The sequence below is a fragment of the Calonectris borealis genome, chromosome 3 (assembly GCF_964195595.1).
Source record: "Calonectris borealis chromosome 3, bCalBor7.hap1.2, whole genome shotgun sequence".
NCBI classification, from domain to species: domain Eukaryota; kingdom Metazoa; phylum Chordata; class Aves; order Procellariiformes; family Procellariidae; genus Calonectris; species Calonectris borealis.
Window position 1 is genome coordinate 79670329 of NC_134314.1, and position 15606 is coordinate 79685934.

Genomic DNA, 15606 nt, shown 5'->3' on the forward strand with positions numbered 1-15606 from the left:
TAAAGAGTAAGAAAAATATTATTTTAAACAGAAACAATAGAAACAATAAATATTCCAACAGAGCGCCTGATAATTATTTCAGGCACAAAGGCCTCATCTACAGTGGATATTTTGCAACTTGGATTATGAAGGCCATGAAGACCATTCTTTCTATAAGATATTGGAAGAGGAGTCTAGAACTCCTACTCTTTCAGAACCTTGGTTTCTCAATAAATACTTGGTGTGTGGAGATGTAAATTAATTTACCTAATATATATGCACATACATATACAAAGTATGTGCGTGAGTATTAAATTAATATATGCACACCATATATAGTGTTCTCAACCTGTTAAAGTCTGTTACAGTATATGGTTATTCATTTATATGGCTCACTCCACATATAGTATATACAGATAGTTCAAGGTACCCTAGTCTTTCAATCTATGACCAGCTTATGCCTTACAGATGAAATAACTGGAACCGAGCAACAGTTTAGCCTGGAAATTTTCAGGCTGTGAATCTGATTCAATTTGCTCTTAATATTTTGGAACTTTCCCTTAGGAAAATAAGAATCAAACATTTTGTTTCAAAAAGTTTGTACTTCAAAATACTGATATTCTTCTAAAGCATAATATTTCATTTTTAATGTCTTATATGAACTTTTCTGATGGCTTGAATGTTCTGGGGACAAAAGCAATTATGGAAGCTTTGGAACTTTCCCCCAGAGGACAGGAGTTGCATTTGGCAACCACTTCAGTAATTTCTCAAAGAGGAATTACTCTGGACACCTTGTGTTGATTTAATCAGTTCTGTGGAGCTCAAGATTTTCAAGCCCAAACCTTCTTAAAAAAAATTGCCACTCAATGGCATGTATAGCTGCCTCCGTTCCTAAGGAATCTATAAATGGAAGTGGCACTGGTACTCATGACTCATATACGTTGGCAGCACTGTGTGGGCAATTCAGCACAGCATGTTCCCACCCCAAGACTGATCTACCTGGCTGGAACCTGTTTTCACTTGCACTTATCTCCTTCTCAATAAAATTAATATTTGCGTCCTGCCTCTTAAAATAAAGACATGAAAGTAACAGGATTCAAATAACATGGATTTGATATTTACAGATTATCAACATCTTATCTTTACTGAAGCTCTGTAAACATAATAATTTTATGTAGAATTGTATGTCCTTCTTTTTAATTTAGTGTCTGGTTCTCCACTTCACCTTCCCTTTTCTAATAACACAACACATCAAGCAAGCAACTTCATCAAGTTTTGCTATCCTGCATTACCTGTCCCTTATTCAGTGGCAAGTAATCCTAGACAAGTAAGACTCACATTACAGAATTCCTCAGAAGAGAAGATATCTGTTTTGAATTGCTTTTATCTGGCATGCATGTTTTATTATTTGTCTGAGTAGTTCCTCATTCTGCAGCTGGAGCTATAGGTGTCCATATTTATCCCGGAGCAAGAAAAAGAAACATCCAACAGTATTTGGGTTCCTGCAATACTGAAGCTGTGGTAAGCAGTTCTTAGACTTTTATCGGGTCCCTCCTTCCTCCCAAGTCCTCTCAGCAGTCACAGGGTAATTCCCATTCCTGCCTCTGCTCCTCTGTTGTCACAGATTTGCTGTCATTTGCAATCAAACTAATTCTGTTCAGCTCCTTGGTGCTCACTCCTACATCCCCGTGAAGGACACAAGGCAAACAGCTTTACTTGAGCATCAGCAGAACCTTTGCAAAAGACTATTCAGGGGAGGGAGTTGTGAAGACCTCTGCAAGGAAAACCCTCAAATACAGTTGTCAATCAAAACATCTACTCTTTGGCACACTGACATAGACAAGTGAGTGAGTACAGAGGAGGGCTCTGAGACTGACTTTTGAACAAAATGAGCAGACACTACCCATCTTGAAGAGCTTGGATTGGGGTGGGTGATCAATGGGGACTCCACGCTACATCCATTTTTTTTGGCTAAAGAATTGTGATATGAACAAAAAAAGCAACGTAACCTAGTCAAAATTTGCTACATTAAAGATCAGTTGATAAGACAAGACCAAAATATGAGCAATAAAACAGTATTTTCTGTAGAATAGGAAAAGCCTAACAAGAACAGCAAAAAGAACACAAACCCACACTGTGCTATTGAAGACTGCTGAGATGCGATACCAAAACAGCAGACAAAAATATCTTCCTTGCAGAAGGGATTTTCGCTTAGCACAGTTCCTGGCCTGGAGCCTCTTTTGCTGACAATTTTGTACTCTCCCTTTTCTGAACAGAGGAAATCCAGGAGATCACAGGGGTAACTTTGGTGCTAACTAAGAAAACAGGTGTGGGAATCTTCCCCACCTTCCATGCTATTGCATTCTGTTTTTTTTTCTCTTCTTTCCTTTCCATTGCCATCTGAGTCATTGAATGAACTGGAACACAGGTAATTTGCCATGATTTAAAAACAACGACCCTTCCAGCCCTGGAAAAATCCTTATCCAGATACCCGCACACAAGTTGTTAACATAGTCAAATTCCACCAGGAATACAGAAAATGACAAAGAAAGGAAGAAAGAAAAAACCCTAAAGAAATGGTAACAAGTACAAGAAAAATCACCTTTCAGCAGTCACAGGAAATTGAAAAAGAGAGGGGCTGTGGTTTAATTGAGAAGATAGAGCTCTCAGGCATATGGGTCTCTGGAGAAATAAGAGACATCCTATTGAATGAAGTTCCAACTGTTCCAGGAAAGCGAGTTGATATTCATTTCCAACTCTGAAGACCCAGGCCCATCTTCAACCTCAGGGGAGCAAAACTGGTGAAATTGAAGTTCACTGTGAGCAAAAGACAGCACCAAATCTAGTAGGTTGCTTGCTCTGTCCACTTCTACAGAGCCATGATGTGCGCTGGAAGGAAGCTTTGGTTGTCAGGGTAAATGATTGAGACAGATAAGCTGGCTAGAGACAGGCTAAATGGTATATTCAGAACACACCGGCTGTGAAGGACTGCCAAAGTTAGTTGATCCTGCTGCTTAATGCTTCCCCAGCCTTTCCAGCTATCCTGTATCCTCTTGTACCAACAGCTGCTAAACAATGCTCTCCCATATTCCTTTCTACTCTCTCATCAAATCCACAGAAAGGCTGCATGAAGAAACAATTAATAAATATTTATGCCAAAAAGGAAGAATGACCATTAACTAGCAACTTCTTTAAATAGAGGAAAAATAGGTTACGGATAGGAACGAGATTTCCAAGGGGTTTGAAACGCCTTGCTCTTTCATCAGTGATTTGCAAACATGGTCTGCTACATGCTGACCAACAGCGAAAATTTGCCTTTGCTCTCATACACACCCTGGCTTCCAAGGACAACTTATCTCTTGTCTTTTGTTATACTGAAGCCGTTCAATAAGAGGCTGAATAGGAGCAGATGGGGTGAGGGGAAGAGGAAAGGAAGGCAAGAAATATCTTTTAGCTCCAGACTAAACTGCGATAAAGATTTCCATCTACAGTACAACAATATTTGCCTCAAGAAAGCAGTTTATTCAGCTGCTCAGGAAAGAGGCTCGAATACTTTCTGATAATGCATTTTCCTAATGATGCCGGTGAGTCAGAAGCGGCACATGCCATAGAGCCACCGGATGCTTGAAGAGATTCTGTTAGGGGGGTGTGCTCTAATTTTTAGCATTTCTCTACTATTGGCAATAAAAAATAAATACCTAGAAGGAAGTCTCCTCCAGCTCTACAAATTAGTCTGAGGAAAACCAGGCTGTTTCTATGGACAGGACTCTAGCCTATTTCTCAGAAAGCCCAAGTTCAAGTCGCTGCTCTGCCACAGGCTCCGTTGTAAGCCATCAGGAAGTCACTTGGGCAGGCCTATGTGGGCTAACTCCAACAGCTTACACCCTTCTCCCCACAGACCCTAACAAAACAAACCACTGCAAGTCTTTGTAGATCAGGAGAAAATGATCTGCAGTCCTAATGATTCCCCCAATGAGGGCTTGGCTGTGGCACCACTGCCACCACAGCCCCTATTCTTGTGGGGAGAACTGAAGCATTTATTCTTGAGCTCTGCTGTGCAAACACCTTTCACAGTAACACCTCCAGCAATATCTAAAAGTGTTCTGGGACATAGGACAACACTAAGATATCTTATTCAGTACCACCCCTCTTGCATTTCTTGGGAGGGATTTGTCAGAGTTTAAGTAATGAGATCACAGACCAAGTGGTATCTGCCTAGACCCTTTACCATATTCGCCTCACCAGCATAAAAGACTAGGAAAGTTAAAGGTTTTGATGGAGTTGCTAGGACTAGTTTAGCTTTTGTGCATATTACATGTTTAATTCAGCCAACAACATCAATAGACTTTTGGTATCCCCGCCCTTCAAAGCTGAAAAAGCATAAAAAGCATCATGGCAACAGGTCTGATGTGATTTGAGACAAAATACAACAGATATTGCAAACAGCATAGCATAACCATGCAATCAACTTATGTCCCATCTTCCTGTCAAAAGCTTAGCACAGCACAGCATACAACACCGATCACTCACCAGACTCGTATTGCAAAGATATGCTATTGAAGAGGGCCTGGAAGTGTCTCCTCTTCGCTGTGTGTTACATAAGTGGACACACATAATTCATGAGTCATCTCTCCCATACCCCACGTTGTTAAAAATACATTTTTTTTTTTTTAGATACAATTCCTATGTTAGTCTAACTTCTTTCTCAGACAAAATATACAGATAAAATTGTTAGGGAAGAAAATGCTGAGTGAAACATGGTGTAAAAAGTATCAACAGGCAGGTCTGCTGCTGTTATAAGGCAGGGCTACATCACTGCTTGATATTAAAGAATGATGCTTCCTTTATGTGACCTTATTTTCAGCCACTTTTAACTTTAGCAAACACCGCCATGGTAAGTTTCCCTCCCAATAGTCACTTTCCTGCTGCAGGACTTTTGTAGGGAAGTTTCATTTAAAACAGTTCAGCTCATTTATGAATTTTTTTTTCAGAATACTTTCATTTTCCTATCTACGCCATAGTTTCCCCATCTTCAAGCTGCAAAACAGCCCCATTTATCTCATAACCGTGTTTTTGCTAAAGCACTCCAGATTCTAACAACGCACAGTATATAACAGAAAATGAACAACGTGGTCTTCAGTGCAGGTAACAGTAATGTAGTAAGTTCAACCCTTCAACCATGTGTTGAAAGAGGATGAAAGAAAAGTCAACATACATTAATGAACTGAACACTCTCAATTCTGTTCTATCAATGAGGCACTTCCAAAAAAAGTGTTTACGTGACTGTGTAATTAAACGCATCATCAGACCACATAGGCATAAGCATTCAAAAATCACAAGTTTGTCTTTTTAACTCTAACCTTTTGAATGTTTTGGCTTAGAACAATAAAATAACTTCCTTTTGGTGTCTTTTTGTAATTCAAATGGAATTTGACAACATCTTAAATTGTGTTTTATTATTTCTGAGTTCATTTGAAGTTAATCTCATTCTGCAGTTTGAAACCAGGGGCAGAATATCTTCAGTCTTCTAAGCACAATTTGCTGAGACAATCTCATTTTGGAGGTAATTTTCCCTACTACTATTTTTGTAAAGCGAATTCTTCCAGAATAGGTCGAAGGCTGACTCTTACCTGGACTGTGGGAGGAGCCAGGTTCTTGCTTGGTGCTGGCTCTCCATCAAGGGCTCCTCCATCCAAGTGTTTTTGAGGAACATTTCTGTATGTCTCTGCCTCTTTCCAGTGTAGGTCAAAACAAAATATTAAAACCTGCCTGCACGCATGAGCAGAATACTTGTTTTCTGGTGAGACCCGCTGCAAAACCCTGTCTCTGCCTCACTCCTAGAGTACTGCCCAGGTGCCCTAACATAGATGTGGTTATGGCACACACAAGCTCTCTTTACACACTGCAAATCACATCTGCTCAGGGCAGACCTACTCAAGGCTTCAGTAGCCTTGTTCTCACTAAGTCTCTCAATGTTGCTTTATCCCTTTATCATTTAATTAAATCACCAATAATTGAATTTTGTAGACGAAGCTGAACAAAAATTACTATGAAAGGCCAAAATTAAAAGATACTGAAGACTTATTTCACAAACTGGGTGTCTGGCAATTAAAGTCTACTAATTCTTCCTTACTACAGCAGAGTTCTGTGAAGAAATATGCTACAAATGGCTTTTGGCTGCCTGCCGAAGCCTCAGTCATTCTGATGTATACAGCAAGACAACTGCTGACTCAGTGTCAACATAACATATCCGTGATCTTCCAAGTCACTCTTAAACAGCCAGGTTATTGGCCAGACTGATGTCTTACCTACTAACAGTAAAATGAAAAAGAAAAAATATATAAGGTAAGTAAGCTCAGGTCAACAGAAGCCTTTCAAGAGAAGGGTTCAGTGAGGAAGCTACTCAGTGGGATGGAAACTCTCATCTACCTTTTTCTCCTGTACTCTTCTCAACAACCAGACAACAGCCTTCTCCCTGACCTAAGGGATTTACTAGCATTCACAAAAAAATTGACATTATCCATATGCGCTGCACTGGCTGTAACTCAGGTGGGTACACAAATTTTGCCTGTCCCTATGGTTGGGCACCTGAAACAACACTGAGACATTATATGAGCTTCCCTCACCACAGCTGCTCTACACTTCACAGGAATCAACCTCAAAATGCTGGAAACAATGAAGTGGCTAATCGCTCACCAGTTTACACACTTAAAAGGAACAAAATATACTAAAATGTTGCAAAAATAATCCATAGAAAGTATTTTTACTGCATATCTTTAACTGAGGATCCTCTTAACTCATACCTGGAACAGTAGCTACCACTTTGAGATAATGATGAAAGTTCCCAGATCTTAAAATCCAGAAAAAAAATCCATCTTTGTTTTAATCAGATACACTGATCACTCAAAAGGTTGTGATGACACTTGCTTGATTCATAAGGATGCCGCATAGCTTAATTAAGGCTTTTGAAGCTCCTTATGCCTTCAGAAAAATCACATAAAGCATGACTATCATTAAGAAAAATAGCACTACACAAAGGAAAAGAACAAAAAGCAGAAGAAAAGACAAAACCAATACAATTAAAATCCAGATTATATTACAACTCAGGTTCATTTTAAAAGAAAATATAAACACATGTGACATATCAGATCTGTAGGAATTCGTTTTATTGCGCTAGAAAGATTAAAACTAATTAAAATTTAGGAACCAATTTATTTCTGAGTGTAAGTCCATCAACTCCAATGGAGCTGCACCAAGGACAGATTTAGCCCAGAACATTTATTGAGGCATTCGAAGGTTGAGATTGCTCAGAAATTTAAAATAAGTTTAAATGTAATTCAAGTTGAATGAATTTGAAAGTCTTGCTGTGTAAGACTTTCTGGGGAGTAGGGAAAACACCATGGGTTTCATTCTGATCCCTCTGAAATAATTTTATTTATATTAAGTTTCACTGATGTAAACACCACTATTTCTTGTTTCTCCTCACATAAGCAAGATCAGAATCAGGCTCCAAGTTTCTTGCCATCTGGTCTGAGACCCTCCCAATCAGTCAGCTGTTGCTCCCTGGAAAAATTGAAATCAATGCGGTAAAAGGCTACTGGCATGCTAATTTGTGAACTGAAACAGACTACAATGAGAATCCTGAACTGCAAAAAATGATAGCTAATGAGGCATTGTTATCCACATCTTATGTGGCTTTGCTCCATCAAATATTTGCATACTCGGGACAGACATTTATTCAGGACTTCGAAAAACTTCACTTCCTTCAGCTATCCAAGCTGAGAAACAGTTGAGTATGTTTTCTCAATATAAGATGCACCAAATTACACTTCAGCTTGTACAATCACATCAATTAAATCATAGTCAGAATGCTGTAAAAGTCCTCACTGAAACCCACAAGATATACCTATTTCCACACTTTTCAATTATTCGCTTACAGTACAGTATATTGGTAAATGGCTGTAATCAGAAAACCAGTATAAAATTAAAAATCCCAGTATTTTCCCATAGATATCTTTTCAATATGACAACTGCATATGTTAAGATAATCTGTGACTGAATTCCTCCAAGATACAATAGGAGATGTAAGATTAATAAATCTTTAAAGACAGCTATATTCCTTCTCTTCTTTATAGGGAAAAGCATTGTATTTCAAGCATTTTTCCTGAAAAGCGCTTCAGTCAGCTACCTAACTCTTACTCATGACAACCACAACTGACTGATACACCCCTCCGCACTGATTTTTCAGCTGACTCTAGCTACCTCATTTTCTCTCCTGCATACCAGAAAAGTGACGTAAATATATTCGCTCAGTCTTGTCAGGTAAGGGCTCCTTTATCAGCCCTTAGAAGAGCACACAGATGGAAAAGAACCTGAACTCTCAGAAATGAAAATATTATTTCAGAAGCACTCTCTCTTTTACTTGAAAATGGAGTCCCCCTACTTGTCCTGGTAAATAGGAATTGTTCAGGACACCCTCCCCCAGCCAAATAGGTTCATTCAGTGATTTCTAGTTTAAGCTACAATTTTAATAAACTACCTATTGTGGAAAGTGAGAGACATGACATAAACCCCTCCATCCCAACAGAATTGCAGGTAAGGATTTATCAGGCAGGGAGATCTCCTTTCCCATTAGCACTCCACGGCATGTGCACAGCGGGCTGAAGAGCAAGACAGCAGCTATTCATCCAGACTACTTCTCCTTGCCACCATCCACATCCAGCTGGTTGCAGCATCTAGCCCTGGCACTCAGTGATTATTACATGTTATATCTTGTAAAAGCACCCCAAAGGCAAGAGGAACAGAAGTGTTAAAGGTATAAATACAAGTATACTGAAGGAAACAAGTTGTTCCCCTGAAGGAAATAAAAACCTTCAGGGGCTGGAAAAAAAAAATTTAGTTTTTCTAAAGCCTGTCTTCTCTTTCTGCCATCAGATTCATGCTGTATCATACACAGCGCCAGGTACGCTGTCAGGACTTAAAAGAAAATGATGAATGGAAGAAACCACATAGTTAAATTGCAGTATGTTTTCCAGGGTGAAGATCTGTCTTCCCTGTTGCTTGTTTTGAAAAGAAACAAATAGCATGACCTATAGCACTTTTTTTGGGGAGATAATTGCATAAGTTTATAGGCAGCACTGTTATAGAACTGTCAATGTTTATTTTCAAATTTTCTTAGCTTAATTTAATTTGCATTTTTGTTCCTCGGAAAACCTGGGCTGCACCTCCTATCCTTCCCACATGCTAGAAAGGAGCCTGACAGGTGCCTCATGTTTTAAGGCACACAAACATTACCTCTATAATTAGTTATTAAGGGGGTTAATTTAAGGGGTTGTAACTAAGAACTAATAAAAGCTAGGAAGAAAAAAATCAGAGTGTTCTAGAACTAGGAGGAAAACCACTGCCTAGAATAATGCCTATAAACACATATGGGTAATGTATCAATACTTTTATTAATACTAAAGCATTGAATGACTTCATTTGTAGCATTCAAAGATTAATGTATCATGAATAGATTTATAAGTAAGTTGAGACATCTGGCCATAACTAACGTTGAGAGCAGGTGGAAAAACTGAAATGGTGTTCAGAGTGGATTATTTTTCTACTAATTTCAGTATCTCTCAGGCTACAGTATATTTAATGGGCATAATCAAATAAAAAGCTTTCTTGGTAAAGAGGTTTCTTTAGGTAAAATAGAAAATAGCAAAGACAAGGATTTTGCGTGTAGGTGTTTTAGTTCCCTCTAGTCCTCATGAATCTACAGTAAGTCTGAAGAGAGGACACTCATCTGTTCCCGAGACGTATGTGTGCTAATGAATGCAGAACTGATCACCCTGGAAATCTTCCAGCACAAGTAGTTTGCCTGTGATCCTTCAAAGTGTTTTGAACTTTTAAGACAAAGCTTTAGTAGGACTTAGCACAATATACTGTTGTAACAGATGCTCTAGAAGCACCGTAAGCCATGCTGTTAAGCTAACTAAATCCATCTAAATAGAAACATCCCATAGGTCCTGCAAAGAGATTACTAGATTTGTTCCTGTCTGTGTTGCATAGTTGGCTATACACCCAAATTTCATCCAATAGTAAAACTGTTCCATTTCATATGCACAATTTAACCACAGTATCGTGAGATCTTCTGATAAGTCTTTGACAAGCACATTTAAAACCCTATAACATTAAAAAACTTTGTACAAGCAGGGGAAAAGGGAGATATTCTCTGCATCTTCCTCCTGAATTACTTCTAACCAGTTACGGAGAGGTATCTTCAGCCTGCAAAGCACCTCCTTTCCCCAGCGAGCACAGGTCGCTGCTGGAGGAGGACACTGCAATTTACTTCTTGAGGACGGGGGCAGCAAAAGGGCCTTAGTGACACAGCTAGCTGTGAAATGCTGACCACCTCCCCTCGCACCGGACTCACTCATTTCAGTCCTAAAGAGGGGAAGGAATGCTCCGACTCATCCAGTCATTACTAAAAGAGAAGAAAAAAAAAAGCCAACAAAACAGATATCCTTGTTCTTTTCCTGCAATTCAGCATGTGATATGGTCAACCTACCTACACTCTCCTAGCTATGCTATCTTTTGGAAGGTGAACACAGTGTAATTTTCCAAACCTAGACAAACAGACAGGTAGTAGTGCAGTGTAACTGCATTTCTCACTCTGGCCTCCAGGTATCACAGGGGTGCACTGATGCTTAAATACATTTATACACGTAAACAGTTCAAAAATTCTTGGGTGACAAGATCCAGGAAAGTGCCGAGAAGAGGTATTATAAAAAGGCAATAGGAACATACTGCAAGAATTCACTTCCCTCAGTAAATAACTGCCTTTATTTATGTATGCAGGGATAAATCCAAACTCAATGCACAAAAAAAGTCAGGCTCTGGTCTTACGAACTTGTAAGTGATCAGACTTACAAGGATAGGAAGGGGCAGAGCATCTGCAGGCTTGCTTGGTTCCTTGTGCCCAAATCTTGCTGTGGCTTGTTCCAGTACTTGGCACGCGCCACGCGTGGTACCAGCTTGCAAGGAGGTGCCTCAGGGTGACCCTTCCTAGAGACACAAGAGGCAATACCCAACTCAGAGGATAATGTTGGCGTAGGGAAAGGGAAAAAGTGACAGCCAGAACAAAAAGGGAACCGGGCCAAAGTTTAGACGTCTGAATCACCCACTTGGGCGTCAGTTCCACAGCACAAGCCACAGGCAATGGCACACAGCTCACGCAGAGAGGCTAGCTACAGGCAGGCAAGGCTTACTACAAATCCTTACAAATCTTAAAAAAAAAAAAACACCAAAAAACCAAAAAACCCCACCACCACCCAAAACCAAACACACCCCAACCTCTTACAAAATTTTTTGTTAGAAGGAGAATACAATACAGGAAGTAATTCACTTCTTTAAGTACAACCACTCGGTTACCTAGGTACTCTAGCCTTTGCTCTTGGACAAAACTAATGAAGCAACTGCTGCTCTCAGTCACGCAAGTGTAAGTCTGGAATAAATCAACAGCTTTCAGTGGGGTTATGATTTACACTAGTGTGAATGAAAGCAAATCTAACATTTTGTTAAGACAAAGATTAAGATCTCTGAATCAATATAGATCTCTGTACCAGTGCCAAGTCCCAAATTTCTGGATTTTTTCATGTATTTAAATCTAGTATCTACAAAGCTTTTTGCGCTGCTTAGAAAAAAATAAATCGCCTGAAGTAAAAGCGACAGGAATTCTACACGTTGACAGGCTCCAAACTCTTCTAAATCTTCATTCTTTGTTCTGCAACAGTAGATTTATCTCAAATATTCTTAAGGAAAGAATGAAGGAAAAGAGGCTACACAAATATCTCCCCAATGCCCCCAATGTGCCTGGAAAAGACCCAGCTCTGCTCAGCGACAGAAATGCCACCAAGAGCCAGGACTCTGAAAGATTTTATAAACTGCCCAGCACTGGAGAAGGACTGAACCTTGATGTTCTCTACCCCTCTGAACTTTATATAAATAGAACAACTTTACCCTGTCTCTCTAGTCCTGGCAGGACACATTAAATTTGCTGAGGACTCTCTCTCCCTACCACGGCAGGAAGAAAGGCACTAGCTAAGGCTTCAGGAAGCCTGGATTCGATTCCCTCCCAGTCACCAACTCTCTGTGCAACACTGAGAAACCACCATTTGCCTGTGCCTTACTGGTCCGTAAAACTAGCATAACATCCCATCCTTATGTCAAAAGGGTTTATAACTGCCTGAATAATGGGGGATGGGAGCATCTAAAATAATACAAATGTGTACAGCCTAATTCTGTTATTATCACAGCCAACAAAGAAACCATTTTATGAAGTCATTTTCTGTACTTTCTAAATAAAACTATTTTTGGAAATGTTTGGAGGGGAAGAGGAAACTACTTCAACATGACAGTCAAAATGTTTAATTTTAGCTGAAGCTATTCCCTTAAGCCTTCATGAATTTATTCTTTTGATAAATTTGAAACACATGACAGGTAAAGCTAGAAACTTTACAGTGAATGAAGTATCTTTTTTTTTCCAACTCAAGATCACATCTAAAGTGCCTTCCCCAAAACTACACAAATGTGTCTCTTGACAAACTCAGGTACATGATTTTTGCCAGTAAGCTGCTTATTACAAGGACTGTGAAAGAGGCGGCATCAAAATTAAGCTTATTACAATCTTAACTTGTGTCAGAGTTATGACTTGCTCCATATTAAAAATGCATGCAAATATGTCTTATTAGAGAACTGTAAATAATTTTTAATGGATCAGAAGAGCTACAGGGAGCATTGCTCTACACATCTCTAGTTCAGTGCTATTACTCAGTAATACTGAGTACTAAATACTCTGTACAATTCTTATTTTGGCAATGGTTTTAAACAGCATATTCTATCCAAAGCCTCCTGCGTAATGAGTGGGGTAGATAAATAGCAGCTGTTGTATAAATCATCCAAAAGAAAGAAATTACCTAACTGCTGAAACTGCTGCCAGCTCAGCAGCAACAGGTAGCACAGGCAGCCTCTCTGCATTTAGTTTTTGCAGAAATGGGGCAAGCAGGGACTGCCCCCTGCACATACACCTTCAAAAGTTCTCCAAGATGCCAGTGAGAACCACACAGACCTTAGCAGCTTGTTAGCTTTTCCTTTCTTTTAAAAGGCTCATTTTAAAAAAAAAAGTAGAAATTCAAATTCATTCATTCCTTTTGTTTTTTTTTTTTTTTAATCATCATTTTCCTTTTCATTCTCTGGCTAGCAATGTTGCCTCTTTCAGATCCGATGAAGGAGTGTTTTCTAAAGGCTGCGATGCCCTGCAGTAGGAGAGCACATTATTTCTAGGGACAGATTTTCCAAAACAGATGCTCTTTGCCAACAGTGGGTGCACAAAAACAATTTATCAAGAAAACACCAAGTTGTGTTTGCCAGTGGCAACTTCAAAAGGGCTATATAGTCCTTGAGCTCACAAATTCTGGTCCAATCTTGGGACAAATAAGATCAGGCTGGTGTGTATTTTTGTTTTTTTTTTTTCCTTTTGTTTTTTTTTTTTTCTTTTTCCTTCTTAAAAAAAATATCAAAACAAAACAAAAAACTGCTCTAGGCCAGCAACAGCTCTCTGTCCTTTTCCCTCACTGGACTTGCATGTTGGGATTATACATTTGGAAGACTTAACCCAGAGCAGGATAAGAGTTTTATTTCCTATTCAATCTCTGATTCCTGCAGATCTTTGACTGTAAATACCACCTTTCTGTTTCTCTGGTAGATTATCCCATCTCTGAGTTGGGAATAAGCGTACTTTGTAAATCCCTCCAGTATGGTATAAAATAATGATCATCCTTCACAGCCCACACCCTACGAAGTGGACGAACCTACACCTAACGTAGCCCACACCGAACGAAGTGTTACACCCCTGTGGGATCACGGCCCAGGTCTCTAACCTGTTGTCTGCTGGAGGCCACCAGAGCTCCTAGTGCCTTACACAATTTAAGCCCGTTCAAAGAAATCTCTTGACTGTAATTAACACAGGTGCTAGATCGCTGGTTAACTCCCCCAGCTCAAGAATCTTCTTCCCACAGTAGTCTTTCTCCACGCTTGTTTGGTGCCTAACACAATGCCTCTACAGCTCTGACAGAAGCCTCTGGGCATTGCCACGGTGCAAACAACATTTTGGTAGGTTAATTTATTTCATTTTAATGACTGTAACATGACATTTCTTCCCTGGAACACATTCGTTCCCCAGGAAACACCTACTGTAGATTTTGTTGCAGAGGCAGGCAGCAAGAAAGTTGTCATCTTCTTGTTAATGTAAAGGGCAAATACAAAAAAATTAACTTTTAGAGAAATACTAACCTTTTATTTGATGAAAAATAAACATTCACATCCTAGGCCAAATTCTGTATATCAAGCACTGTGAACAGATATCAAGAACCATCATGTTGTGGTAGATTACTCCTCAATCTGTATTTTAAAGTGTTTGCAATCTAGATGGATTAGAAAAATGAAAGCCTTAAATGAACTGCAGTGACATAAAATCTTACCCAGCAGTTGTACCTGCCCACGTACCCTCCCCTATGCACTTACACACGTGATCACTTCCACATATTTTCCACTTACGCGGCCATGGAAACTCTACCACTGGACTGGGGTCAAATTCAGTTGTGATTTATTTAAAAAAAAAAAACCCTATATTTAAGGATGAATGTTTTGCTAGCAGCATTAGCACTTATTGTCACTGTTGAAACCAACAATTCAGATCTTTTATACAAACAACTGCACAAATAAGAAAAATAGGGTAGGGTATAAAGTGCAGTTACTTTGCTGTGAAATATGGTCAGGCACGCCACTGTGTCCAGAAACCATTTCAAATGTTCGTACTACAAACACTGCTTCTCAGCAACTTCCATCACTGGCAATGCAAGACAGTCTTCCCATAGAAGTTATATATTATTAGGCATCGCAAACTTTTCCTCTAGAATTTGTTAGACAACTCGGAAAACCATGACACGTGTAACGCTTTGCCAAACTACAGGGGCAATTAGCAAGCCTGTTCTGTGCATAGGGAACTGAAGAAGTCCATTCTACAGACGCATATCTTATATTGCCACAACACTTTCCCTGCAACTCCCATTCAACACAGCTTTAACTAAACAATTTCGCACACCACGCACTGGCCCTGCCTCCTGCAATACTCCCACGTCTCTCCTTAGCTCCTTCCCGCGCCTCCCGAGTGCCGGCTGGCTCAGCCCTGATCGAAGGGCACAGGCGACCGCCGCAAGCACACGAACAGCCTTTCCCTCTCTGCCAGGGCCATGGTTTGGGTGTCACCACATGCACCTGCTCTGTCATCCACACCCCCCAGAAACACTTCCTTACCTCAACCTGAGGAAAGCGTTCTTGACAAAATGTTCCGAAGAGTCAATGTTTTTCAATGAAACCAACCAAAATAGAGATATTCCCTCCCCGCCCACAAAAAGCATGAGGAGTTGGGAATTTGATAACAAACTCAATTCCACTAGAAATTGTTATTCTAAAACTCAATAATAAATGTCAACTGTGTTTTAAGCGCAGTGAGTCATGCCTTTTATCAACATTTAACAATTTTATTTAGATTTTTTTTTGTTAGAAATCATTTTTTTCCCTTTT